This window comes from Canis aureus, chromosome 30 (genome assembly GCF_053574225.1).
Source record: "Canis aureus isolate CA01 chromosome 30, VMU_Caureus_v.1.0, whole genome shotgun sequence".
Lineage (NCBI taxonomy): Eukaryota > Metazoa > Chordata > Mammalia > Carnivora > Canidae > Canis > Canis aureus.
This window is the reverse complement of record NC_135640.1, coordinates 40,171,511-40,198,711: the sequence shown is the minus strand read 5'-3', so window position 1 is coordinate 40,198,711 and position 27,201 is coordinate 40,171,511. Positions and strand designations below refer to the sequence as shown.

At 54.8% G+C, this 27,201-nt stretch overlaps 1 long non-coding RNA gene across 1 annotated transcript; it reads left to right on the top strand.

Annotated features, from left to right (window-relative positions):
* Positions 1 to 26,986, top strand: LOC144301676 (uncharacterized). Its single transcript, XR_013368415.1, has 3 exons — positions 1 to 155; positions 13,559 to 13,659; positions 26,532 to 26,986. It is a non-coding gene; the product is annotated as an uncharacterized LOC144301676 (long non-coding RNA).
* The last annotated feature ends 215 nt before the right edge of the window (positions 26,987 to 27,201 follow it).

Sequence of the window (27,201 nt, the reverse complement as noted above, 5' to 3'; positions counted from 1 at the left end):
GGTGAGGAAGAGACACAGGCAGAGCAGAGAGGCTATTTCGGGCAGTGGAAACCCCCTATACGATGCTATCACAGTGGACGCATGTCACCATATCCTTGTACAAACCCACGGAACATAGAGCACCAAGAGGCAACCATGCAAACCATGGAGTCTGGGTGAGTATGATGCGTCAACGTAGGGTCGTCCTTGGCGAAAAAGGCACCTTTGGGTGAGTGATGTCGGTATCAGGGAGTCTGCAAATGCGGCGGTGAGGGTCCGTGGAAAATTCTTCTGGCTTGCTCTCAATTTTATCATAACCCCAAAATGGCTCCAAAAAATATATATAAAATATTAAATGAAAAAAAAAGTTCCATCCCCAGGGATATTGCGTCACTCTGGTCTACCAACTGCCCAAAGTCTCCCCTCTGGGCCCCCGTTTGTCACAGTCTTCCGGGTGAGGCTCCAAGGACTCACCCAGGCAGAGGCCCGCATGGAAGGATGCCTTTTCCATCCCAGCATGAAGCATGCCCCCCGGGGGGTGGGGGGAGGGGAGGATTCGATGTGTTTGGTGGATGGGTGACTGCATGAGCGGCCAGCAGGCACGGGCTCATTGGCCACAGGGGACGGGGAGCCAGGAGCGTGCGTTCTGTGACTTCGTGGGAACGCACGGGCGCTCTCTGAGCATCCAGGCCGGAAGCCAGGACGGGTTTGCACCTGGATGTCTGGAGCCCCCCCCCCCCCAGTGAGATTGGGGTGCCTCTGGCTGTCCTCGCGGCGCCTGCGCCCAGCACCGCAGGGGAGGGCGAGGGCTGGGATGCCGGGGCTTGTTCCCAGCAGGAGCCGCAGAGCTTCCCACACTGCGCTCGGGACCCAGATCAAAGCCCCGGCCAGGCCCTCCGGCTAGAGTTGCTGGAGGCGGGCGCACATTCCTGCGTCTTGGCAGGAGGCGTCCTGGCAGAGGGCAGGCAGGGATCCGGGAGGCTCTGCCTTTGTTTCGAGGACGCTTTCTGAACCCAGATGCACAGATGCTCTCCTAGAGGCTGAGGCCTGGCCTGGCGGGATGGCCTGAGTGCAAGGCCGTGGGCCACATGGGGGTGCAAGGCTGTGGGCCACACTGCCACGGTGCCCCCGCTGTGGTTCCACCTGATGTCCCCATCCTTCCCGCCTGTGCCCGCGTGTGGGGGCCCCCATCACTCAGACCCTCTGCTCCCCGGCGCGCCACCCCTAGAGGACTCGGCCCGCCGTCCTTGGTTTGCCCACGCTCAGCGAAGCTTCAGCAATGACGGGAAGCCTAGAGCTCCAGCAACTGGATTCAGGGCATTTAGCAGGAACCGGTTTTGCTAAAAAAAATAAGAGCCAAAGCCTCTTTCATCGTTGCAGCGCTCAAGACAAGGGCAGGGAGCCTTCGGATCGCCTTCCCGAATGCCCCAGAATCCAGAGCAGGTGTTTGCAAAGGGACAAGAGGGGGGCTTCACTTCAGGATTTCCACTGCCTCTCCACCCCCATTTCCTGGGGACGGGTGCTTCTTTTCGCCCAGCACCCTGCGTTTCTGGGGCTGGGTAAGCCCAGGCATCTGGGAGAGTCGGGGCGAGGCTGGCTGAGTCAAGGCAAGGGCTAGAGCTCCCTCGTCTGGGAGCTGCAGCTTCCTGGACCCAGGTGTGTGCTCTGCTCAGGTTCAGCCAGGGTCCAGCAAACAGGAGTCCCAGACAGCCTTCGGCGCACAGGACCGGCTTGTCTGTGCACGACACGTGTGGGGTGGAGGCCCAGAAGCTGGGCTGTGTCCCTGGTCCCGAGGGGCTGATGCTGGTGCCACGCCGCCTTTCTGGCCCGGGGACCGCCTGGCCACCCACCCTCCACTGAGCCCCTGTCGTGCGGGGTCCAGATGCGCCTCACTGGCCGGCGGCTTAGGGCAAGACCTTGCCATCTCTGTGCCCCATGGGTGCTGTTCAGTGATGTAGCCTTTCACTGCATTCCCCCTTCTCATAAAAATTAGAGGCAATTGAACAATCAAGGTGATATAAAACCCGGTGCAATAAACCACAATGTCTCTAGATGTAACCCGCGCGAGGCAAGCGTGGAAGCCGCTAGGCAGGAGAAAGCGGATCCCGGGCCCTGGAGAGGGGGACCCCTGGAACCCCAGGACCCCTGGACCCCAGGGCTGACGGTGCTGGTGGGAAGGGAAGCCAGAATGGAAGAAGAGGCTCAGGATGAGAGAAATGTGTCTGAGACAATCATATCCAAAGGGGCCGGGCAGGTGTTTTATTATCTTTTAACTCACTGGACCCGGGATCCCACATTTGCACCTTCGCGCCCAGGGGATTCGTTGGTCACAGGGTGGGAACGTTTCGACCAGGCGAGCCTCGGGGCGGCCCACGAGCCCCGCAGGGAAATGCCAGGAGAGGAAGGCATCTTCCAAAGCCGACGTTCGACCGCTGACTTGAGTAATTGAAAGCAGGCAAACAGGTGTAAATGAAAGTAAACAGACAAACCCCAGAGAAGGTTCTGGGGTGTCCCGGTAGAGCAACAGGAGCAGTCCTGGGCCTTGACTTCCTTCCCCCTGGACACCTTCTAGAGACGTGGAGTGACTCTTAGACCTTAGTCCTTGAAGAGACGCACGATATTTATCAATATCTAATTTATCAATATTTAATTCATCAAGACCTAATTTATCAGTATCTAATTACACGATATTTATCAATATCTAATTTATCAATACTTATTTCAAGACCTAATTTATTAATATCTAATTACACGATATTTATCAATGTCTAATTTATCAATATTTAATTCAAGACCTAATTTATCAGTATCTAATTACACGATATTTATCAATATCTAATTTATCAATACTTAATTCATCAAGACCTAATTTATCAATATCTAATTACACGATATTTATCAATTATCTAATTTACAATTTATCCCTCGTACCTTAATTCTCCCGAGCGCATGACCCCGGGCTGGTGGTTTCCCGCTGCTCCTGGCTCACCTCTCCTCTCCAACATCGTGCTCCCGCTGCCGCAGTCTGCCCGTGACCATTCCTCAGCGCGTTCCTATCATTTGACCTGGACTCCATTCATTTTGAAACAAGGAATCGAGGCTTTTTAGAAAATGAATTTAGGGTACCCCGGGTTGGGGGCTCAGTGGTTTAGCGCCACCTTCGGCCCAGGGCATGATCCTGGAGTCCTGGGATCGAGTCCTGCGTCGGGCTCCCTGCATGGAGCCTGCTTCTCCCTCTGCCTGTGTCTCTGCCTCTCTCTCTCTGTGTCTCTAGTGAATAAATAAATAAAATCTTTATTTAAAAGAAAATGAATTTACATCATCTCAAGCCCCTGTGATCCCTCCAGACCATCCGTGGTGGCCTCCAAGAAAACAGCAGAAGCACAGCCCCAGGTACAGCCTGACCCTTCTCAGGAAAGGGCCGATCATTGGCACAGGTCAGGGTGCAGGTCGCCGGGGAGCCCAGGGGAGAAGGCACGTGCCACCCTGCCCCCTGCTGGCCAGAGAGCGCCAAGTCCCGTCCCCCCCCCCCCCCCCCGCCCCCACCTGCCGCCTGCATCCTAACAGCTGGAGGGGGGGCATGAGTGGGTGGGAGGTAATCACAGATTGCCCTTGACACATCCCCATCCCCAGGCCTCTGGGGAGCCAGTGAGCTTGCACAGGCTCAGCCCAGTGGAAAGAGAGGGGAAAAAGTGGGCCTTTTGCTCCTTGGCGAGGGGGAGGAAGGCTCCCCACTGTCCCCATGGGCCATCACGACCTAAGGCGCTTTAATGAGTGACCCCTGCCCCCTGGCCCAGTCTGGACAATGCACCCCAGTGTGAAGCCTCTGGAACTTACGCTGCAAGTCTCAGGCCCCAGCAAGGTGACCTCTTGCCTTCATGGAAGCCGGGGAGCCAGGGGGGTGCATAGCGGCCAAGGTGAGGCCTCCCTTCCTACCTGGGTCAAGCGCATCAGGAAACTCCGTCTGGCCTGGCGGAAATACAATGCTGGCCGCGATCGGGCGCCGCGGGTGTGGTGGTAGGCTTGCCGGGAGCCGCATTGGCAAAGGTTAAAAGAAACAGGTAAAATTAATTCCAATCGTATGATTTAACCCCACGTATCCAAAATACTATGGTTTCAACATGTAATGGTACAAACGTTAATAAGGACACATTTTACCTTGTCTGCGCTGTCTCCGAAGGCCAGTGAGCGCTTGGCCCCACGGCACCTCCTCCGAGCAGCCTCGCGGCCGGCCGCTGGGTCCGAGGGGACACAGAGCTCCAGACAGAAGGAGCCGCAGATGCCACAGTCCCACCCCTCCCCGCCAAATAAACTTCATGCCACAGCATTCGACTCAGCTTCGAGCTGGAAACAAGGAGTGTGACTTTCCTTTGTCCGAGAATTTAACTCAGATCTGCCAAAAAGCCTGGGTACCATGGCACGGGTGAGGGATGCGAGGCGGCACCCGGGGAGCTGTAATCACGGGGCTTTCGGTTGGGGGGGGCTGATTTAGATTCAGCACCAAAGAGCAACGCCGGGACAGATCGGGCGCCCGGGACGGCGACACAAAGGGCCACAACATGCTGGAAGCAACAGAAATGTGTTCTCACCACCGTGGGGGCCAGAATTCGAACTCGGCATGTGGGCAGGGCTGGTCCCTTCTGGAGGCCCCGAGACAGAGTCTGCTCCACCTCCCCCCTCCCTGCCCCGGCCAGGGCTTCTGGGGCTGCCGCAACTCTGGGGTAGCTGCTGGGCTCGCACACCCGGCACTCAGCCGCCTGCCTCTGTTCTCACATGTCCTGTCTCTCCTCCCTCTTCTGTGGACACCCGGGATTCCTCGGGTCGTGGGTGTCCCCCCTCCAGCCTCCAGCCCTGCCTTCGCACAGCTGTCCCTCTGTGACCTCTCCCCCTCCAATAAGGACACCGGTCACGGGGGGCAGGGCCCACCTGCTAATACAGGAGGAGCTCATCCATGGGTTGCACACAGGCCGCGCCCAGAGCTCTTTCCTTTTTTTTTTTTTTTTTAAGATTTTATTTATTTATTCACAGGAGACACAGAGAGAGAGAGGCAGAGACACAGGCAGAGGGAGAAGCAGGCTCCATGCAGGGAGCTCGATGTGAGACTCGATCCTAGGTCTCCAGGATCATACCCCGGGCTGAAGGCGGCGCTAACCGCTGAGCCACCCGGGCTGCTCGAGCTCTTTCCTTTTACTAATATCACCTACTTGGATGGTGGAGACAAGCATTGACAGCGCAGGTCGTGCAGTGAGACCGGAAAGGGCTGGCCTGCCTTTATTAGCTTTGCCCCTTGTGTGTGGCAGCTGGCAGAGGCTGCGTCTGCCGGGACTGTGTGATGCGCGCATCAACTCAACCTGGCTTTAATATGGGACTCCATGGCTCTCACTCCCGGGAAGTCTGGGAATCCCGGGGTGGTTTGATCCACACGCTCAACAGTGGCATTGAGAACTTGTGGACATAGTCTCTGCCTGCCTCAAGGGGCCTCCCTCATGGTGACAAAGAGGCTGCTGCAGTTCCAAGTATCCCACCTTCATACGGTACCACCCAGGAGAAAAGAACTCTCGCTTCCAGAATGTGTCTCAAAAAGCTTTTTGTTCTCTCAGGCCTCAATGGGGACAAATGTCACCCGTATCTTCACAGCAGTGAGCTGCCTGCAGGCTCATTTCTGAAGCATCTGTCTGGTCATGGGAATTCTGTGTACTGATAACCTTAGGTCAGGGTCGCCGACTAATCCCTGGGCTCTCAGACAGACTCATCTGGCTGCGTTCGACTGACCGAGGCCTCCGTCCTCAAACCTGTGACCGTGACGTGACTTGAGGGAGCTCAGGAGGCTGCAAGTATCTCCCTGCAGGAACCCTGTGTGGCGGTGGCATCTGACCTGACTTTATTTCTAGAAATGATCCTAAGGAAACCCCCGGAAATATAGGATGCGTGATTTATGCATGAAGATGTTCATTTTGGATTACATTTATTTATTTGTTTGTTTGTTTGTTTATAAATATTTTATTTATTTATTCATGAGAGACACAGAGAGAGAGGCAGAGACACAGGCAGAGGGAGAAGCAGGCTCCATGCAGGGAGCCCGACATGGGACTCGATCCCAGGTCTCCAGGATCACGCCCTGGGCTGAAGGCAGGCGCCAAACCGCCGAGCCACCCGGGCTGCCCTTGGATTACTTTTAAATTGCAAACAGTTGGAAGCAATCTAAATAAAATCGGTTAGCTGTTTGATGGGATATTATAGACCCATTTCAAGGAATATTTAATTACACAGAAAAATGGTGATGATATTTCAAAGGAAAAGTGCACAGTCTAAACCCAGCTTGGTACCCATGGCAAAAAAAAAAAAAAAAAAAAAAAGGAAGAGCATATACCAAAAAGTGGACCATCTCTGAGAGGTAGGGTCTTACCCAATAAGGTCACATTCTGAGGTCCTAGAGGTTAGGACTGGAACATATGGCTTCTAAGGGGACACAGTACAGCCCATAACTGTCTGCATATATATGTTTAGACACACACACATTTTTTAGAAAGATAATAATGAAATAGAAAAAAGTGCCTTTTCTCGGCCAGTGTAGAAGGATGCCCGCTGGCCCCGCCAGTCTCTGTCCCACTCCCGGCCTCCCCTCTCCCTCTTTCCCCGCAGGCCCGGCCCCAGCTGGCGATGCCGGCCCCCACATCCCCCCTGCCCCTTGCCCTTCTGACTCCGTCTCTGGTGGCAGCCTGCTTTCCTCTGTCCTCTGGTTGAGGACCTGCAGACCAAAGTCACCATTATTCACTGACGCACAGCAACTCGAGGCCAAGAGAAGACCCCGCCTTGGGAGGATGTGGACCGCGGAAGAGGGTTGGCTCCCGGCCGGTTGCGGAGGCCGGTCTGCTCACCTCACTTCCACGGAGCTCCCTCCAGAACGAGCCCCGGGCTGAGCAGGGGCGCAGGTGCAGAACCACAGTCCCCGCCTGCGGGGAGGTCCCTGTGGGCAGCACGGGACACAGGTGCACAGACACCAGCGTCAAGGCTCCTTCTGCAATGCGGGGGCTTCCCAGGAGGTTTCCTGGGGGAGGCAACGTAATAACGGGGTGTCCAGACCTCGAGAGCAGGCTAAAGGGAGTGAGAGGGCACAGATGGGCAGGAGGGCATCAGTCAGGCTGGGCACACAGTGTCCCTTGGGAGCCTAGCGGGAGGCGGCACTGGGCAAGGGCTGGAGCAGGGCTTTACCCTGGATGCCACTGGCAGGGCTGTGTAGGGCTGAGGAGGGGTAGGGGAGGGGTCATAGGATGAAGGCCCCGTGTGGCCAGGAGGGGCTATGGGAGTAAGGGGGCAGCTCCGGGGCCTCGGGGGGAGAACCTCACCCCTTCTGACCTTGGAGGTGGCCCAGGACAGAGAACAGAGCTGGGCCGGGTTTGAGCAGCAGAGGGGAGCTTGCTTCCAGGAGCCGTGGAGCTTGAGCAGACTCCGGGACAGTGTGCTGGAAATTTCCAGCAGGTGTGGGAAGAGGGTGCAGATTATGGGCTGGGGGACAGACGCCCCCAGTCCAGGGTGTAGCCGGGAGAGCCCCAGTCCCAGGGACACCTGGACTTAGGGACGCCCTGGCAGGATAGGGGCTGGTGGAAGGACGGCTTCCATTCTAGGGCCTTCTGCGTGGACGTGGTCAGCTGGGCCTATCGGCGGGGGATTGCGTAGCCTGCAGGGTCCAGGTAATCCGGGGTTGGCCCTCCCTGCCTCCCCCTGCACCCACGGCTCTTTCTGCAGGAGGCCCAGGCCCTGCCCTCCAGCGTGGCTCTCCCTTCTCTATTGCACTTTCCTTCCGAGCTGGCATAGGGCCACCGTGGCCTGGGAGAGCTCCTGCCCTCCACGGGGTCGCAGCAATGCCACATGGGGGTGGGGGAAGCACCGCAGTCGGCCGGAGGAGGTGGGGCCACATCGGGGCATGTGTCCCCTGCGGAAGTCCGCATGCTGGGACTGGAGGCTGGAAGCCAGAGAGGGAGGCGCCTGTGGAGGGCCATGCTCTCTCCAGAGGCCCCAGGGCAGAGTGATTCCCGGCCACTGTCCCAGCTGCTGGGGTGGCTGGGGACTCTCGGCATCCTTTGGCTTGTAGACGCGTCGCCCCCGCCTCCGCCCGTGTCCTGGTGCATCTCTCCGCCTGTGTCTCTTTAATCCAGGACACCATCGTTGGATTTGGGGCCCAGCCTTGTCCAGACCGGCCGCCTCATACCTTGGTTACGTCTCCCCGATTCCGAACGAGGGCACATCCGCAGGCGCCCGGGGCTGGCACCTAGCCCCAGCTCTCTGCGGGACTCGGGGAAGCCCCCGCGACTGGAGAGAAGCCCACATGCCGCAATGCGGGCCTCGCGCTTTGCCCCTCGGGCCCTGGGGAGCTAGCCGTCCAACGAGAAAGGCTCCCCAGGGACCGGGGCGTGGTGAGGGAGTAGCTGAGAAACCTCAAGAATGCAGAGCCCCAAACTTCCTTAACCTGAGACAGTGAGAGTCCCGGATCAAAGCATCCCCAGAACAATGCCCCGGGCCGCGGTGTCTTCCCCCGGTGTCTCGTGTCAGGCTCCCGCCCGCTTTTAACCCCGGCCAGCACCGCGTGCGCCCGGCCTCCGGCTCCCTGGGGCTCCCCACCGAAGTCACCAGGCAGGCAGGGGCTGGGGCTCCGGGGCTGCGAGCCACCTGCCCGGCTCCTCCCCGGCCGGGGGCACCTGTGCCCACCGGCAGTGGCTTTGACTTAGGTCCTTCTCAAGCCCTTGGGACCTGCTCCCCAAGCCTCTGCGCTCCTGCAGCCTGAGCCCTGGACAGGCTGAGCTGGGCGTCAGGAGCCTGCGGGTTGGGGTCCTGGCCCACCTCTGCGCACTCGGGGTGGGGGTGGGGGGCGGGACTGGCGCGTCCCCGCAGGTGGAAGTCATGCCCCAGGCTCGGGATCAACCTGTCTCCCAGATTCCAGCCCAGCTCTGCCTGTGCGGCCTCAGGGACTTGGCAAAGGTGCTCAGCCCTGGGTGGCTCGCTCTCCTGTAAAGTGGGCCAGTGCGAGCACCGCCCCCAGGGCCGTGCGGGGTGGCCGGCACCGTGCCCTTCATGCTGCAGTGCGGGGCCTGGCGCTCGCTCGGAGGGTCCCCGCTCACCTGTCACTCTGGGCCTTCCTTTCCTCGCATAACGAGTGACATAACCCCCGGGGTCCCTTCCAGGGTGGGCGCCAGGCACACTCTAGCCCCTGCCTGAAAAGATAAATGGGGACATAGTAACAACAACTCCAAGAGCCTGCTTATTTGACTGGGGCAGTGTCAAGCAGGGGTGCTGGGGGCGCGCCCCCGACAGAGGCCAGGAGAAAGATTTATGCAAAGTGAGGAGACGAAAATGAAATGGTTTGCTTGCTGCAGCGTGAAGCCTAGGTGGCTGCGGTGATTGGATGTCCTTAGAGCTTTGGCTTGGCGACCTTGAGGCATCTGCAGACTCAGTTTGCGTTCTGCTTAGGCAGGCCCCAGCACTGGAGTCACCTCAGTGTGACGGCCTCCTTGTTTACTTAATTCACACCCTTAATTCACAGTCCCCAAGGCAACCCTGCCCCCTTCTGCACGGTGAGGACCACGTGGGTTCCCTAGACCAAGCCTCTGGCCAGGCCGACCTCACAGGCTGTGACCTTGGCAATCTCACAGGGTGGAACTCACTGGGTCCTGAGGTCAAAAGACCCGAGGTCTGCAGCTCACAGGGCTCCAGGGTCCCAGGGCCCCAGGGTCCCAGGGTCCCAGGGTCACAGGGTCCCAGGGCCCCAGTATCCCCAGCTCATAGGTCTCCAGCCCACAGGTTTTCCAGCTCACAGAGTCCCAGGGTCACAGAGTCCCCAGCTCACAGGGTTCCAGGGTCTCAGGGTCCCAGCTCACAGGGTTCCAGGGTCTCAGGGTCCCAGTTCACAGGGTCTCCAGCTCACAGGGTTCCCAGCTTATAGGGTCCCAGCTCACAGGTCCCCAGCTCACAGGGTCCCCAGCTCACAGGGTCTCCAGTTCACAGGGTCCCCAGCTCATAGGGTTCCAAGGTCCCAGGGTCCCAGCTCACAGGGTCTCTAGCTAACAGGGTTCCAGGGTTCCAGGGTCCCAGCTCACAGGGTCTCTAGCTCACAGGGTCTCCAGCTCACAGGGTCCCCAGCTTATAGGGTCCCAGCTCACAGGGTCCCCAGCTCACAGATCCCCAGCTCACAGGGTCCCCAGCTCACAGGGTTCCAGGGTCTCAGGGTCCCAGTTCACAGGGTCTCCAGCTCACAGGGTCCCAGCTCACAGGGTCTCCAGCTCACAGGGTTCCAGGGTCTCAGGGTCCCAGTTCACAGGGTCTCCAGCTAACAGGGTCCCCAGCTCACAGGGTTCCAAGGTCCCAGGGTTCCAGCTCACAGGGTCCCAGCTCACAGGGTCCCAGCTCACAGGGTCCCAGCTCACAGGGTCCCAGTTCACAGGGTCTCCAGCTCACAGGGTCCCCAGCTCACAGGGTTCCAAGGTCCCAGGGTCCCAGCTCCCAGAGTCTCTAGGTCACAGGGTCTCCAGCCCACAGGGTCCCCAGCTTATAGGGTCCCAGCTCACAGGTCCCCAGCTCACAGGGTCCACAGCTCACAAGGTCTCCAGCTCATAGGTCTCCAGCTCACAATGTCCCCAGCTCATAGGGTTTCAAGGTCCCAGGGTCCCAGCTCACAGGGTCCCCAGCTCACAGGTCCCCAGCTCACAGGGTCCACAGCTCACAGGGTCCCCAGCTCATAGGGTCCCAGGGCCCCAGGGTCCCCAGCTCATGGGGCCCCAGCTCACAGGGTTCCCAGGGTCACAGAGCCCTGGCCTCAGAAGGGTCTGTCCTCAGAGGGCCCCTTGCCGGGCTCAGTACTATGCCCCTGCCACTCAGAAGGTCTCATTACTACTTGAACAAAGGCCTTGCATGTTCATGTTGCCCCGGGGCCCTCCAAAGCATGTGGCCCTGCTGCCCCCTCTAAAGGGACCCTTGAGCTTCCCTCTCGCAGACTCAGGCTGCATCAGGGCAGGTATGTGACCTCTGAACCTGCAGGAGAGGGGAGCTGTGAGTACCTGGGTATAAACCCCCACACCAGACGGACCCCAGAATCTGGGCTGCTGATCCGTGTTCGCATGAGTGGGGGTGGGCACCAGAGAAGGGGCAGAAATCTCATCGGAGGAGCCTGGCTGGGGGCCGGGGGCCGGGCTGTGGGGGCTCCTGGGGACAGGGAGGAGGGTCCCCACTAAGGATGGGGAGGACTGAGCGTGTGTAGGGCCAGCAGGACAGGGAGGGGAGGACAGAGGAGAGAGTCCCAGAGCGAGGCCGGGGAGCACAGTGGGGGTGGGGGGCAACGGAGGAGCTCCCCATCTCCCTGCTCCTCTCGGAGGCTGGGCCGAGCCTGGATGACGGAAAGCCCAGTGGCCCCACCGGCTGGGCCTCTCTGCGCAGGGAGTGAGGGCCTCTCTTGCTGTGGGCCAGCACTGAGACGGCGGCGACCACCGTGGGGGATGCAACACCTGCTGGCCCAAAGCAGAGGGTGGCAGATGGTGGGGTCAGCATGTTGGCCCGTCGAGGCTGGTGGAGCCAGAAAGCATGAAGGCTCAGTGCTTCCTGCCTGTGAGCCTGCAGGGTTTTACCAGGAGGGTGGGAAGGAGCGAGGGGCCGGGGCCAGGGGCTGGGGGGGCTGCAGGTACAGGTGCTATCAGCCCCGGCCTGCGAGGTAAAAGGACAGGGGACGGCTGTCCCAGGGGCTGCTGGGCAGGGGCACCTGAGAGCCAGAAGGATGAGGGGTCACAGCGTGCAACGCTCAGCATGGCCTTGCCCGGACCGAGGCCTGGCCTCAGCAGGTGGCCGCTGGGGGGTGTCCAGGTGCCCCGGAGTGCCGGGTGCCTTGTGTCTCTGTGGGCCTGGGGGCTTGGGGCCTCCCCGAATGGCCTGTGTGCCCCTGGAGGCCTCCAGCCCACCGTCATAGGAAGTAGCCCATGGAGGTGGAGACCGAGCGTCTCTTCCAGAAGCTCTCTGGTTGGCATCGGCCGGCGGGCCCGGCCTGGTCGGCTCATCCGGGAGCAAGAGTGTGGCCGGGAGAAGCCAGTGTCTCCTGACGCTGCCCCAGGAGATGGGACGGCGCGAGGCTTGCGTGGGCACAACCGGATAGTGAGCCCTCCCTGCTGGAGCACATGCACCTCTGCAGCCCAAAGAGGCGGGTGGGGGACCCGGATGCTTGTGGGCCCCCCACCCCCGTGAGCACAGGCTGGGCGCTGCGGGCAGCTCTTCCCAAGGCCTCCTTCTCCCAACCTCACCCCGCCTCCCCCACCTGGCCTTCAGGATCTTGCACCGTGGAGCGCAGGTCTCAGGGGAGGGGCGCAGGGGCTCTGCACCCCCATATGATGGGCAAGGACCCCAAGGACCAACATTCGTTTTCTGGGGTGACCGTAAGGAACGGCCACGAACCAGGAGCATAAATAGCCGAATCGTGTTCCCTCGCAGTCTGGAGGCCAGAGTCAGAAACCGGGGTGTCAGCGTGCCTGTGTTCTCTCTGAGAGCTGCAGGGGGGGGGTCATTCCTCCCTGCCCCCCCTCCTCGCTCCAGCCTCAGTGGTCACGTGGCCTCCTCATGCATCTGTGTGTCTCTAGCTCTTTCCAAGGACTCCAGTCATTGGCCCAGGGCCTCCCCCCGTTCCCCCACCGATCCTGGGGGACCTCATGGGAAGCTTGATCACACCTGCAAAAACCTTAATTTCAAATAAGGTCACTTGAGAGTGACCAGCGTGTGTTTTGGGAGGACGTGATTCATGGCACACCTGGGACTCTGCTTCTCTTTCAAGACAGTGCGTGCTCCCATCTGTTTACCCCTCCCCTCTCCCCCCTGCCCCTGCCACCTCCCACCCCTCTCCACCCGCTGCCCCAGGACTTCCTCCAGGACTTGGCTTCCCTGCCCTGAGCACCCCCTGCCCCCACCAGGAGGTCACCTTCCCCAACTCCCACACTCAGCGGGCTTCACCTCTGCAAGCCTGGCCTTGACCCCCTTCCGCAGGCCTGTCCCTTTCTGTCCCGCCCCCTCCCTGCCAGAGCCTAGAAGGAGCACAGGCTGCAGAGTCCGAATTCCATGGATGGTGCAACCGGGTGGTGCTGGAACCTGGGGCGGTCACCACGCTCATTTTGGCGACTCCTTAAAGGGAAATGCAGACCAGATGGTGCACGAAGACCATCGCGGCAGGGCGGGCTCAGGAAGGCCCCCACGGTGGAATGCACCCCGTGGTCCCACCACCATCCCGCCCGTCCCTCCCAGCCATCCTGTTCTGAGTGGCCTCCCACCCTGGCTCATAAGTAACCCCTGTGTCCTCCACAGTAGACTCAAGGGGTCTCATCCATCCCTCCCTGCCTGAGCACCCCACCCCCTGCCGAGCCCAGAGTCCTCGCCCCCATGGGGCCCTGCAGCCTGGCCTGTGCTCTGCTCACCCCGCGCTCCCCTCAGCCACAGCCATCCACTTCAGCCACTATCATCGCCGCACGATCAGTGATGTACTAACTTTTATGGAGTCTGTTCTCAATACAAAATTAATATAGTCTCATGCTAATTTTGTGTGTGTGTGTGCAAATTCCAGGGGGAAAAACAAAAGCTTAAAACCACCTGTATTCTCACCATCCAGAAAAGAAAAAAAAAATCACTTGTAACCTGTTGGGGTCTTTCCAGCACTTCCTGTAGGTAAGTGCTAGGGCTGGAATGTTTGCGTGCCCCCAAAATTCAAATCTTGAAACCCTGATGTCTGGGGTGAGATTAGGGGGCAGGGCCCTCGGGAGGTGCTGGGGTGAGGAGGGTGGGGCTCGTGAAAGAGACCCCAGAGGGACCCCTGGGGCTACATTTGGCTCAGGGCGTGATCCCAGGGTCCCAGGATCAAGTCCTGCATCAGGCTCCCCGCAGGGAGCCTGCTTCTCCCTCTGCCTGTGGCTCTGCCTCTCATGAATAAATAAATAAAATCTTCAAAAAAAAATTTTTTTTTAATGAAAGAGACCCCAGAGAGCTCCCCGTTTCCTTCCCCTGTGCGGATGCAGTGGGAAGAGCACTCTCACCCCGCCATGCAGGCAACCTGCAGAAGTGTGGGAGGCGCATTCCTATGGTTCGTGAGCCCCCCAGAGCATGGTATTGGGGTACAACAGCCCCAACGGGCTGAGCCAGTCAGTTCTAAAGCAGAAGTTGAAAGGGTAAGGTTTTGGGTCCTGCTTCGTGGCCTTGATAGCACAGCACCCACAGCCCTGTGCCACCCCGGGGCCTCGGTGTGTTTGTGGGCTCAGCCCAGGGAGGCTGGGAGCCAAACTGGGGGGCTGTTGGGCCCACGAGGGAGGGCGGGGGCGCTCCGGCTCCCCTGCCCCACTGCCGGCGGGACAGCATCTTGCTTTCGGTGTGGGGGCCACTGTGCAATATGTTTAAATGTTCAAAGAAGCCTTTTAGTGCTAAACTCTGGGGGGACCACTGTTTAGTGCCCCCTCCTGGGGTCCTACACGGCGAATACATCTGACGCTAGTTAGTGGCTCTCTATGGAGACACGTGTTGGGGACTTTGATCACTGTTCCAACGCAGGGGACCTCATGGCTGTGGAGGTAGCTCCTCGTGCCTCCCATGAGAAAGGCCGCTGGCAGGTGGAGGCCACCACCGACCCCCCACGGACGTGCCCCCTCACTGGACACCGGTGTGTCCAAGTGCACTTGCAGCCGCGGCGAGTGGACTGGAAACCCAACAGTCAGGGCCGTGTGACTCTGAGGCTTTAGAGTCCAAGTGCCAACATCTGAAGTCACCTTTAGGGTAATAAATAGGACATAAAAAGAGGGAGAGAGGGAATCAGGGGGGAAGCGAGCTGGGCAAGCTAGCACAGGGTGGAAGAGAAATTTATCTGGGTTTGGAAGCAGAGGGGGAGGTGAGGAGGGGGAGAAAGGCAAAGTGGGGGCAGCCCGGGTGGCTCAGCGGTTTAGCATCACCTTCAACCCAAGGCCTGATCCTGGAGACCCGGGATCGAGTCCCCGCAGGGAGCCTGCTTCTCCCTCTGCCTGTGTGTCTGCCTCTCTCTCTCTGTGCCTCTCAGGAATCAATAAATAAAATCTTCTAAAAAATAAAATAAATAGAATCAAATCAAATCAAATCAAAATCCACTGCGGGGCCAGGGGCCCAGCAGTCAGGAGCGGGACGCACGCTGGGAGCTGTCCTGGTTCGCTGCTGAGGGACACTGCCCTGCGGGTCCGCGCCTCTCCCGAGGCCCCCTCCTGGGGGGCGTGCGGCACAGCCGGCGTGGAAACCAGGGTTTTCTTACTTCAAATATTCAGCTAGACCATGCAGGCTCCAGTAACGAGCCGCCAGGCCCGAGCCTGGGCCCTGCCCACTGTCACCCCCCCACCCCCACCCCCACCCCCGTCTGTCCCTGGCCAGTTGACCTTGTACCGGACAGGGACGTCTTCTCTTATTTGATAAAAGGGTTCTCGGGGCCGTGAGTGGGGTGAGGACAGGGTACTCCGGGCCTTTGCACACCAGGTATTCTCAAACTGGGTGCGACTAGCACAGGGGTGAACTCTGGGTGGCTGGACGGCCCACTGAGGCCAGATCACCCCCCCAATCCCCCACCGCTGCGATCGGTGGCAGGTACGCCTCCCCCAGGCTGCCGCTTTGGCATAAGGATTCTTTTGAGATTAGGGTGCCTGAAACCCAGCCTGTGAAGACAGGCTCTCCGGGTCCCCTTCCTTCCTAAGAGCAGGGGAGCAAAGTCCCACAGGAATGGTGCCCTCTCTGTGCCGGGAAGAAGGGCGCCTTCCCGTCACCAGAGGCAGGAAGTTCCACACAAACAGCCCCTGTTAAAATAACTCCGACCTCTGCCCTCCCAGCCCGCCCGCCATATATTATAGCGACGTCCACATTCCCCTCTCAGCTCAACTTGCTGTAAATGCACTTAGGTGGTGCCCGTTCTTGGGGTCATTTCCTTATGAAGGCTCGCACGCCCCATGGAACCTGCAATAAATGAGAGTGTGCTTTGCTCCTGTCCTCTGCCCTATGTCCGCTGAATTCTGGGGCCCAGCTGGAGAGCTTGAGGGGGAGAGAGAGCTCGGCCCCCCACTGCTGCATGGCACTAGGCACGGATCCATCAGATGGACTCTGGCCGTGGTGTAGAGCAGGGCCCTGGGGACCCCCTGAGCCAGGGCTTACCTCTTTGGAGAGGACTGCACTTGGAGGGTCTTGGGGAAGCAGCTAGACTAGGACCGGACTTGCTTCAGGGACACGAGGTACAGCCCTGCAGGTGCATCCAGCTGAGCACTGTCTCCACCCTCAGCTCTGCACACACTGGCCCCCCCAGCTCTCTGTGCTCCCCATCACCCCTTCTGCAGACACCGTGGGGCCTTATCGTTTCCTAAGAGTAGTACTGGCTCTTGCTTTCACCTGTGATCCCCTACATGCACCTTGTATGTGGTCGGGGTTCATAAGCGTGGGGTGAGTTGAAGAAATGTGTTTGTTGACTGAATGAACAACTCTGCAGGCACGAAGAGGGCATGACTGTATATGGTTATGTTAGCTATTGCTGCGTAACAAATTGACCCAGGGTGCTTGGATCACTTATCACCTCACAGCTTTCATGAGTCAGGAATCCGGGAACGGCTTGGCCGAGTGTCCCTTCTCCAGAGCCCCTCCTAAGGTTGTGCAGCAAGGTCGCCTGGGGCCTCGATCATCCTAAGGCTCAGCTGGGCCCGCTCACTCAGCAGACATCAGCGGGATTCGGCTCCTTGAAGCCGGGCTGTTGGTCAGAGGCTCCCCTCAGATCCCGGCATGGGGGCTCGGGCCTCTGGGACAGGGCTGCTCGCCTCCTTGGAGCGTGCAGGCAGGGCAGGCCATCGAGAGAGGGCCCCGCAGGGTGCAAGTCGGTGCTGAAAATAATTGTGGACGTGATGCTCCATCACTCTTGCTTTCAGTCCATGAGAAGCAAGTCAGTAGGACCGGCCCCGGCTCCAGGGGAAGGGACGGTGCAGGAGGTGAGCACCCCAAGGTGGCATCACCGAGGGCCGGCCTGCCCGGAGCCCGCCGGCCGCCCAGCGCTGAGCACTGGGGTGGAGCCGACTGGAAGCAGCAGCAGCAACAGCAGGGACAAGTGACACTCGCCTCCTGCTAATTATGTGCCCGCCCCTGGCCCAGGGCTTTATGTGAAACACCTGCGGCTCCCCAGCCCCATCGTGTTGGTGTCCTCAACTATCATCTGATAACACGGAGACTCAGGCGGTGAGTGGCTTTCCCACGGTGATCCATGAGGGACGGAGCCGGCCACCAGCCCGGATCGCCTTGGCTACAAGGGTTCAATCCCACTGAGTCTCCATCTCAGCCTTTCTCACCCGTGAATGATCTCCTCTAAGCAGGCTTCCCGGAGGAGGTGGCACCGGGTTCAATCGTGAAGGTGGCAAAAGCCTGTAGCTGGATGACACAGTTGGAGGAAATGCCAAAGTGCCGAGGCTAGGTCCCCCCGACCTCCGCGGCCGGAGTCTGCTGCTGGGAATGAGGAAGCAAAAAAGCATGTCCTCGGGCTACTAATTTCACTGCGTGTTCTGGAACCTGCTACCATATGAAGTGCGCTTCTGCCCTGACATTCCTGACAACACCCTGTTGCCACCAGCCAAGGTTTACTCTTGGCAAAAGGACACGCGTGGCCTGGGTTTACAGGTGACCAAGCACCAAACAATGACCAAGCTGCTGTGCCAACGCTCCAGTGATCCTCTCGTTGTGGGGCCTCACAGAGGCATCGGCGCGAGGCCCGCTGCTTGCGGGGCTGCTCTGCACACGGGCGTGATGAGCCACAAAGGCAAGACAAATAATTGCACAAGGACGGGGAGGCAAGAGGCTAACAGCAGCCCAGGCCCGCCCCGGAGGAGGTCCGGCCCTCGCCTCGGCCGGAGCTGCCCCGCTGAAGCCCCCCCCGGATGGCCTGTCACTTCCAGGAACGGACACAGAGCGGGAGCGCCACCCGTCCCCGGGGCCCCAAATCCATGAGACCTTTTCTGGGCTGCAGGCCCGTCTGTCCAGTGTTATAGGTTGAAGGGGCTGCGCACTGCAGGTGAATGAAGGTGTCCTTACAGGTCGGGTGGCCCCGGATCAACACGCAGGAAAAAAAAAGGAGACGGTGTTTGGGGTCAGTAGCGCTGTGGGGTGGCCTCGGCCGTGGTCACATCTGCAGCACTTATCTTGCAGGCTGTATGTTCTGTGGGGCTCCTTGTGTGGCGCCCGAGTGTCCTGGTGCGGAACCCTCAGGGTATGGGATGGAGGGGAGCTCCCCCGGGGGCGGCTGGAGGAAAGCACGACACACAGATGGCTCAGAAGCACAGGAGTCGACTCTCTCACGGTTCTGGGGACCGGAAGGCGGAGACCTGTGTCACCAGACAGTCAACAGACTGTCGCTCTGTTCCTTGCCTCTTGCAGCTTCTGGTGGCAGCCAGAAATCCCTGGCTGGTGGCTGCTTCGCTGTGTTCACGTGGCTTCCTCCTGTCCGGTGTGTGAAACCTCTGCCTTTCTTTCACAAGGACATGCAATGACATTTAGGGCCTTTCTGGATGACCCAGGACAATCTCCCCATCTCAAGGTCTTTAATCACACCTGCAAAGCCATTATTATTATTATTATTATTATTATTATTATTATTATTATTATTTGCCTTTTCAGGCCACATTCATAGGTTCCAGGAATAGGGCTGGGTTCCTTGGGGAAGCACCGCCTTCCACAGACGGTGACCGCGGGGTGGAGGGGTTGTCCCACGAGGCTCGGGCGCCTCTGACCACTGCCTCTCCACCCCACGGGGCAGCAGGTCTGTATCGCAAACAAGGTTTTTTTTTTGGGTGGGGGGGCAAAAAAACAAAACCAAAAACAAAACCAGGAAACCAATTTAGAGCAACGGCACGACCAGAACTTTGTCAGAAGCACAAGCAAACTGCCTCCCACCTCACACAGTGCAGAGAAAGGTGTTTGCTTTTCTTTTTTAAGTGTACCGAAGTCTGAACAGTGGTTCTCTAGGGAGTGGGAATGTGGGATGACTTCTCTTTTCTCTTTCCTTTTTTATGGGGGTTTTTGACCTGCAGGATGGACGGAAACCCGGCGGCTTGTCCTGTGGCACCGAGCAAAGACAACGCTGGCCCTCTCTCGAGTCTGGGACCCTGAGCTTTGTGAAAGCACCCTGTCTCCTTTGTGTGGACAAGTGGGGGGGGGGCGTATTCTTTGTATTTGTTTTTTGGGGGGTTTTGTTTGTTTTTTGTTTTTTGTTTTTTTGTTTTTTTTTTTTGTTTTTTTTTTTGGTGCCAGTTTACCATGGGAGGAGAGCCGCAGCCAGACTGTCTTTCCCAAGGGCATACCTTAAAGTTTCCGAGATACTTGAGTCTCAGGATAAGCAAACGCTTATCTAGGATTATTTGCCTGGTGATCGAAGTGACTCCTCGAAAAGCCTTTCCCCGCGCTGTGTCAACAGTAACTCTGAGCTAGATGTAAATGATTAACACGTTCTTATGGAGAAAAAGATGCAGAATGCCCATTAGTGGTGTGTCAGGGTTGCCTACCCCATCTTATTTAGTAGGTGCTCAATATATTTACAAAGCCTAAAGGCTATATAAACGTCCGGGGAGGCAGGCCAGGAAATCTCTCTCGTTTGCATGGCAGCTTTACAGATTAGAAAGCAAATGGAATGGATCATATTTCAAAGAGTTTTCTTAACACCTATTGTCCGCTGGCCCAAGGAATCTCGCCTGATTTGGGAAGAAAGCTTCTTTCGGAGACAAAAAAAAAATCTGGCACCTGTCAGACCCCTTCCCAGAGGGGGGCTAGAAGCCTCCCTTTCTGCCCACCTCCACCCACCCACCCCCGCCCCCCGGTGGCTTTAGACAACTCGTTTTTCTTTAAGGAGGACTGTCGCCTCCACAGTCTGTGTGCTAATAATCCACCAGGGTTAAGTGTCACAGGAGTGGGACCGAATAGTGTCCAAGGACGTCATCGCCCTTCTCCGGTTGCTAGGCAACACCTCCTTCACCAGAGGTGGACAAAACAGGTTGGAGGAGATACCAGAAAAGCAGCCTTCTCCCAGGTCACGGCCCCACTGCCTGCTGGAAAGGGACAAGACAGAGGAGCCTCTCTCGAGGCCACCCACTCAGTTCTCCTCTCCTCCAGAGCCCTGCAGTCAATGGAATGATCTCGAAGCCCCTGGGTGCGGTCGGTGTGTGTTACCAAGTGGGCTCCCTGGGGGCACTGGGCCTGCCCGCTGTCTCATCGGCCGCCTCGCCACGACTGCGCCAGCACCGAGTGCGGGGGCTCACGGGCTCCACCTGTTCCCTGGATGCCAGCGTTGCGCAGCCATGGGGAGGCTCACGAACCCCAGGTTCGGCGAGGGCAGGTTTCAAACGGTCACATGTTTGCAGTGGCTGTCAGCAGGATGGGACACGACCGCAGTCCCCTCTCCATTTCCCGTCTCCGAGAGTCCCCTGAGCGGGAGGCAATGTGGGAGGTCCCAGTGGGGACCAGCTTTTGGGATCGCACCTCTGGTTGTAGACACCTGCTCAGCTAGGAACTGACTGCCGCCTCTGGGCAACGAGTCTTTAAGAGTCTGCTGATGCTTGCTTTAAAAAGTGGATATTTCGGGACACCTGGGTGGCTCAGTGGTTGAGCATCTGCCTTTGGCTCGGGTCGTGATAGCCGGGTCTTGGGATCGAGTCTCGAGTCCCTGTGGGGAGCCTGCCTCTCCCTCTGCCTGTATCTCTCATGAATAAATAAAATCTTTTTAAAAAAGTGGATATTTCTCCCAGGAATCAGCCCAGCAGGAGTGCTTGCACAAAGATATGCGTGTTTAGATTCACAGTGTTTGCCGTAGCAACAGTAACAGCCAAACAGACAAGAGGAAGACCATTAATGGAGGCATAATGTTATTTTAGCATCTCTGAATAAGGAGACGCTACACAGTCACTAAAAAGAGCAGGGTAGATCTAGGTGTGTGGGTGTGGAAGAGGTCCTTGATGTTTTACCCAGAGGAGCAAATTGACGGATAAGCACCATATAAAACTCTGTGTGTGGATAGACGCGTGTCTAGTCTATTTATGTAACATATATCCTGGGAGCATGTAGACGCATTGAAACACTAGCCTATAAACAGTGGAAAACTAATACCTAGTTCAGTGGGATTCCTGTGGTGTCCCCTGGTGGAAGCAGTCCCCGTTCGGGAACTGGGACCTCTAAATCCGTAGAGCTCACAGTGGTTGGGGGTTGGCGCACACAAATTCCCCAACCGGGTCACTGGGTGAAATGGTAAGTAGGGACCCTCCTACTTTCCATCCCTTGGTTTCCAGACTCCTGCTTTCTACCTATTGTGGACCATATAAAGGCCACTGATGTGGAGGGTCTGATGATGTTCTGGAGGATGGTGCACCCTCCTCATGAGATGTCACCTCCAGAATGGTCTTCAACAGGTCATATCCAGTGGTATTGGGCTGACAGCCTTGGGACGGTGTGGTATGTGATGTGGCCAACGGGTCCCACGGCCACGTACCCATTCATCCATCCCGTTTGTTGAATGCTGAGTCCCCTGGTCCAAATGCAATGCAGGTAATGCCGGTGGATCAAGTGCTCTATGGACTCAGAGACGGTGGTTCTGGCTGAGCTTCTGCAGTCAGGAATTCCCAACCCAGGCCCAGAATATGTGCCTATTTTTGTTAAATGTATTATTACCTCTCCCAGTGTCTAGTGCAGTCAACTTAGCCTCTGTGGCTGACTGGTCTCCTTGAGGAGTTGTGTCCGAGCAAGGATCACTCGTGGTTTCTATTGCTGGAAGGCTGGGCACTCAGCAGCAGTAGACAGCTAGGTCAGTCTCAGGAAAGAGGAAGTACCTGCAGTTGCATAGCCTCCTGCACTCACGCATCCTCTGGGCTGGCCTCAGAGACTGGCTAGCCACTGCTGGCCCTGTAGTTTTGTCTACCTGACTGTGTAGCGCCTCTTCATGGGAGCTGTTCTCTGAGTCCTGGTAGTCTGGTCCAGCATGGAAGAAGCTTGGAAGTCACGATTCTGTCCCAACAACAAGTAAATAGCAGAATTGAAAAGTCAGTCATTCTTCTTAGATCTGTAAGAGAAGTGAGGTCACAGGGCAAACCACTGCCCTTCAAAGTGGAGGCACCCACAGATGAATACGGAGAATTACAGTTTGCTGGGGCTGTGGCCAGGGCTAGGAGACCCCGACTGTAATTCCCAAACTGCTGGAGGCTCAGTGTAGACAAGCCTGAGAGATCGAGAACTTCAGGGGACCCAGTCATGAGGGATGGTCTCTGCACTTTTGTGAGTTTTACCTCCTAGAACTCTTGGTGTCAGAGGAAAATCCCCTCATGCTTCTGGCAGGGTGAAGGGATAAAAGAAACACCTTGAAATACAGTAGAGAATTCTTAATGAGGCTCCCTCACAAAAAAATATTCACCAGGGCTTAACCACATAGGTTTTTATCAGCCTCACTGACCTATGGAAAGGAAAATACACAACTCAGCCCCTCTAGTCAACCTGTCTCATGTAAGGGGGGAGGCCTGAGAAACTCTTGAGAAGAGGCATTGGCTCACTGGAAGCCTGAGCCCTGATCAGAGGACTACAGAACGCATCCCTCCCCACCAACACCTCACCACCATGGTACTAAAGGTTATTTACAGCAGTTCCTTCGACTCAGGTCATCATGTCTGGCTATCGAGAAAAAAAAAAAATCACAAGGCAAAAGGCTAAAAAACACATTTGCAGCCAGAGCAAGAGACAGAAGCAGACATGGCCAACATGTTGGAATGATCAGACCATGAATTCAGAACCACTCTGACACATGTGCAAGGGCTCCAATGGGTAAAGCAGACAGCAGGCAAGAACAGATGGGAAAACGTAAACAGAGAGATGGAAAGAACCAGAAAGAGACAGAAATGAAGAATGCCTTTGATGGGTGTCCTAGTAGACTGGACACAGGTGAGAAAGTATCTCTGATGCTCTCTGATTTATTGGCAGAAACCCACAAAACTGAAATGCAAAGGGAACAAAGACAAAACACCAGAACAGGACACCTGAGGACTGTGGGATGACACAGGGGATGTACCCTCTGTGAGGTGGGAACGGCAGAGGAGAAGAGCAAGAGGAGCAGAAATAATGACCGAGGCTCCCCTAAACTACTGTCAGACACCAAACCACAGACCAGGAGGCTCAGAGAGCACCACCCAGGTCAGTGCAAAAATCAGTACATCCAGGCACATCATTTCCAAACTGCAGACAATAAGAGATGAAGGAAAAATCCTGAATGAGGCCAAAGAAAAGAAACACCTTACCTACACAGGGCCACAGGCAAGGATTACACCGGCTTTTCCTCAGAAGCCATGTAAGCAAGGAAAGAAGAGAGAGAGAGATTTAAAGTGTGTTGAGAGGGGAAAAAAAAAAACCCATCACCTGAGAATCCTATACCCTGCAAAATTCTCCCTCAAAAATGAAGGGAAAAATAAAGACTTTCTGAGACAAATCATACTAAAGGATTTTCTTTCTTTCTTTTTTTTTTTGCCAGTAAACCTGCTTTGCAAGAAGATTTTTAGAGCAAAGGAAGTGATATAGGTCAGAAATTTTGGTCTATATAGCGTAAGGCAGCATAATGAAGGAATAAGTGGAGATGAAAAGAACAATTTTTATTTTTCCTATTTTTAATTGATTTGGCATAAGGGTTTGTTCACGATGATAATACCCACATATCGTTGATTATGTATACTTATGCATATATTATATATGTACACATAAGCATACACATTGTGCTTATTTACATATGTAATACATAAGCATATATAGAAACATATATATAGGAAATAATTAACTACAGTTTTATATTTAAAGTGGGATTTCTGGTAGATAGCAGATAGTTGGGTCATGCTTTCTTATCCAATTTAAAAATCTCTGCCTTTTGATTCTGATATTTAGGCCTTTCGCATTTAGTGGAAGTTGTTGATATACTTAAAGGTAAAATGCCATCTCGCTGGTCGTGTTCTATTTGTGCCATCTGTTCTTTTTTCTCTTTTTTAATTATCCCATTTCATCTCTATTCTTGGCCTCATTAGTCACACATCTTTTCAAAGTGGATTGGTCCACTCTGGAGAGTTCATAATTTACACCTTTAATAGAACACAATCTACCCCCAGATGCTATTTTGCTGTTCACCTGTAGAGCCGGGACTCTACAGCCGTGTCCTTTCACATCACATTGTCTGAGTGAGTGTTGTCTTGCTTATGTCTACACATGTGAAGAACCCCCATTACAGTGTTTGCTCCAGACAGTCAATTATCTTATAAAGCTTTTTGGGTTTAATTTCTCTCTAGAATCATTTCTAGAGCTGTTTTTTTCTCTTGTGTACATCCCAGGTTCTCTCTGCTCTCAGAATCACTAGCTTGAAGAAATTTTCTGAATATTTCTGGCAGTGTATGTCTTTGGCTAAGTTTTGTTTATCTGAGCAAGTGTTTGTTTCATTTTAATTTTTAAAGATGTTATCTTAAAAGTTTCATAGGGTTGACGGATTTTTCGTTTAGTATTTTATTTTTTAAAAAAGATTTTATTTTATTTATTTATTCATGAGAGACACACAGAGAGAGGCAGAGACACAGGCAGAGGGGGAAACAGGCTCCCTGTGGGGAGCCTGAAGGGGGACTTGATCCCAGGACCCTGGGGGCATGTGCTGAGCCAAAGGCAGATGCTCAACTGCTGAGCCACCCAGGCGTCCTTCTTTTAGTATTTTAAAGATGTCTTTCCATTGTCTTTTGAATTGTATCATTTCTAGTTAGACTCTGAAGAAATTCTTATGTTTGTTCTGTATGGAGCATGTCTTTTTCATGAGGATGCCTTCAAGATTTCCTCTTTTCTTTTGGTTTTATAGTCAGACTCTTAATGATGGGCTCAGGTCATTGTTTTTTGTAGGAGTGGAGGGCTGATATTTTTATCCTACTTGGGGTGCTCTGAGCTTCTGGGATCTATAATTTTATGACTTTTGTTATTTTTAGAAAGTTAATGATAATTTTGAAGAAATTAAATATTTCTTCTGCCTTATTGTCTCTCCCCTATTTCTAGGGCTTTAATTACAGACATTAGTGATGACTTAAGATTGTCCTAGAGCTCTTTGAGGTTTTATTCTTATTTTTTCCCCTACTGTTTTTTCCTTGTGTTTTAGTACTGGGAATATCTATTAACTTATCTTTAAATTTTATTTTATTTTTTAAAAAAGATTTTATTCATTTATTCATGAGAGACACAGAGAGAGGCAGAGACACAGGCAGAGGGAGAAAACAGGCTCCATGCAGGGAGCCTGATGTGGGACTCGATCCCAGGACCCCAGGATCACACCCTGGGCCCAAGGCAGGTTCTAAGCCTCTGAGCCTCAGGGATCCCTTATCTTTAAATTTTAATGATTCCACACTTGGCTGTGTCAAGTCTACTGATGAGCCTACGGAAGGAATTTATTTTTGATATTGTATTTTGGTTTTTACATAATCTTTTTGACTCTTTCGTATAGTGCGCAACTCTCTGCCAAAATTCTCCATCAGTTCATATATGGAATCCATGTTTTACTCTTGATTATTTAACATATTAATCTTAGTTATTTTACTTATTTATTTGAAGCTTTACATCTCCCACATGATTCAATGCTTCAGTTCATCCTGAATATAACTGTTATTCTCAATTTAACATTTATCATTCCCATGCTTTTATTTATGAATTTACCACACATATCTCCCCTAATAATTTAGTCCATCTCTTAACCTCTCTTACATATTTGCTACTTTTTAAACTCTTTTTGCTGCATTTGGAATATTGTCTTTGGATCTGCCTTCTGATTTCTCTAATTCTCTCTTCAGCTGAGTCTAATATTCTGTTTAGGTTGTTCACTAAATTTTTAATTTTCATTACTTGATTTTTTTTATTTCTAGACGTTGTCTTTGTTTCCCTCACATCTGTTTGTTTCTTCTTCTTTAATAGGTTCTCACTCTGTTTTCATATTTATTGTTCTGTCTTTTATTTCTTTAAACATATTAACTTGGTGTTTTCCTTTTATAGAGATGCTGTACATTACATTCCCTAATTCATTTGTCTTATAATTGGAAGTTTGTAACCTTTGGCCACCTTCACCCATTTCACTCACCCCTTGCCCCCACCTCTGAAATTCTCTCTCTCTCTTTTTTTTTTTTGATTCCACATATAAGTGAGATCCTACAGCACTGTTGACTCTTTTTTTTTAAATTTTTTTAATCTTTATTTATTTATGATAGTCACAGAGAGAGAAAGAGAGAGAGGCAGAGACACAGGCAGAGGGAGAAGCAGGCTCCATGCACCGGGAGCCCGATGTGGGACTCAATCCTGGGTCTCCAGGATCGCGCCCCGGGCCAAAGGCAGGCGCCAAACCGCTGCACCACCCAGGGATCCCAGCACTGTTGACTCTTGAACAACATGAGTCTGAATGGCCTGGATTAAAAAATATATATATAGCATAGTACTGTAAAAGTATTTTCTCTTCCTTATGGATTTTAAAGATTAAAAAAAATTTTTTTTATTCATAGAGACACAGAGAGAAAGAGAGGCAGAGACACAGGCAGAGGGAGAAGCAAGCTCCACACAGGGAGTCCAATGCGGGACTCGATCCCGGGACTCCAGGATCACATCTTGGACTGAAGACGGCGCTAAACCACTGAGCCACCCAGGCTGTCCTGTCTTCTCATTTTTGATTGAATATCAGATATCATGTGCTAAGTGTTTCTTCCTGGAAATGGGTGGGTCTCTCCAGTCAGGTTATGTGTGTGATGGGGGGGAAGTTTGGATCAACCTGCTCAGATGTTGACCTTGGTTTGGGTTTTATTGTTATTGTGATGACCTTCAAGGTACCTAAGAGTTTAGATTCCTTTATGGTGGGTTTCCAGGGCCGTGTGCTTAGGGCAAGGGCTGGAGGCACAGTGTTCTTGCTCTGCCCTGAGTTTTCTCCTGCCCTCGTGTGTCTGGCACGTGGAGGGGACCTCTACACATGCCTGCCTCCCCCTCCAATGACTGATCCTCCTCCTGCAGCTCTACCAGCCAGGCTGAGTTGGACCAGGAGGGCTCTGTTGTCCTGGCCCAGGGTCAGTCTTGAGCAGGCCTATGTGCCTGGGTCGTGGAGGGTGAGGCTTTCTCACTTCCTACTGCTTCTCCCTGCAAAACAGGCCAGACTCCACTTTGTAGTTGGGGAGGGTTTGTGTG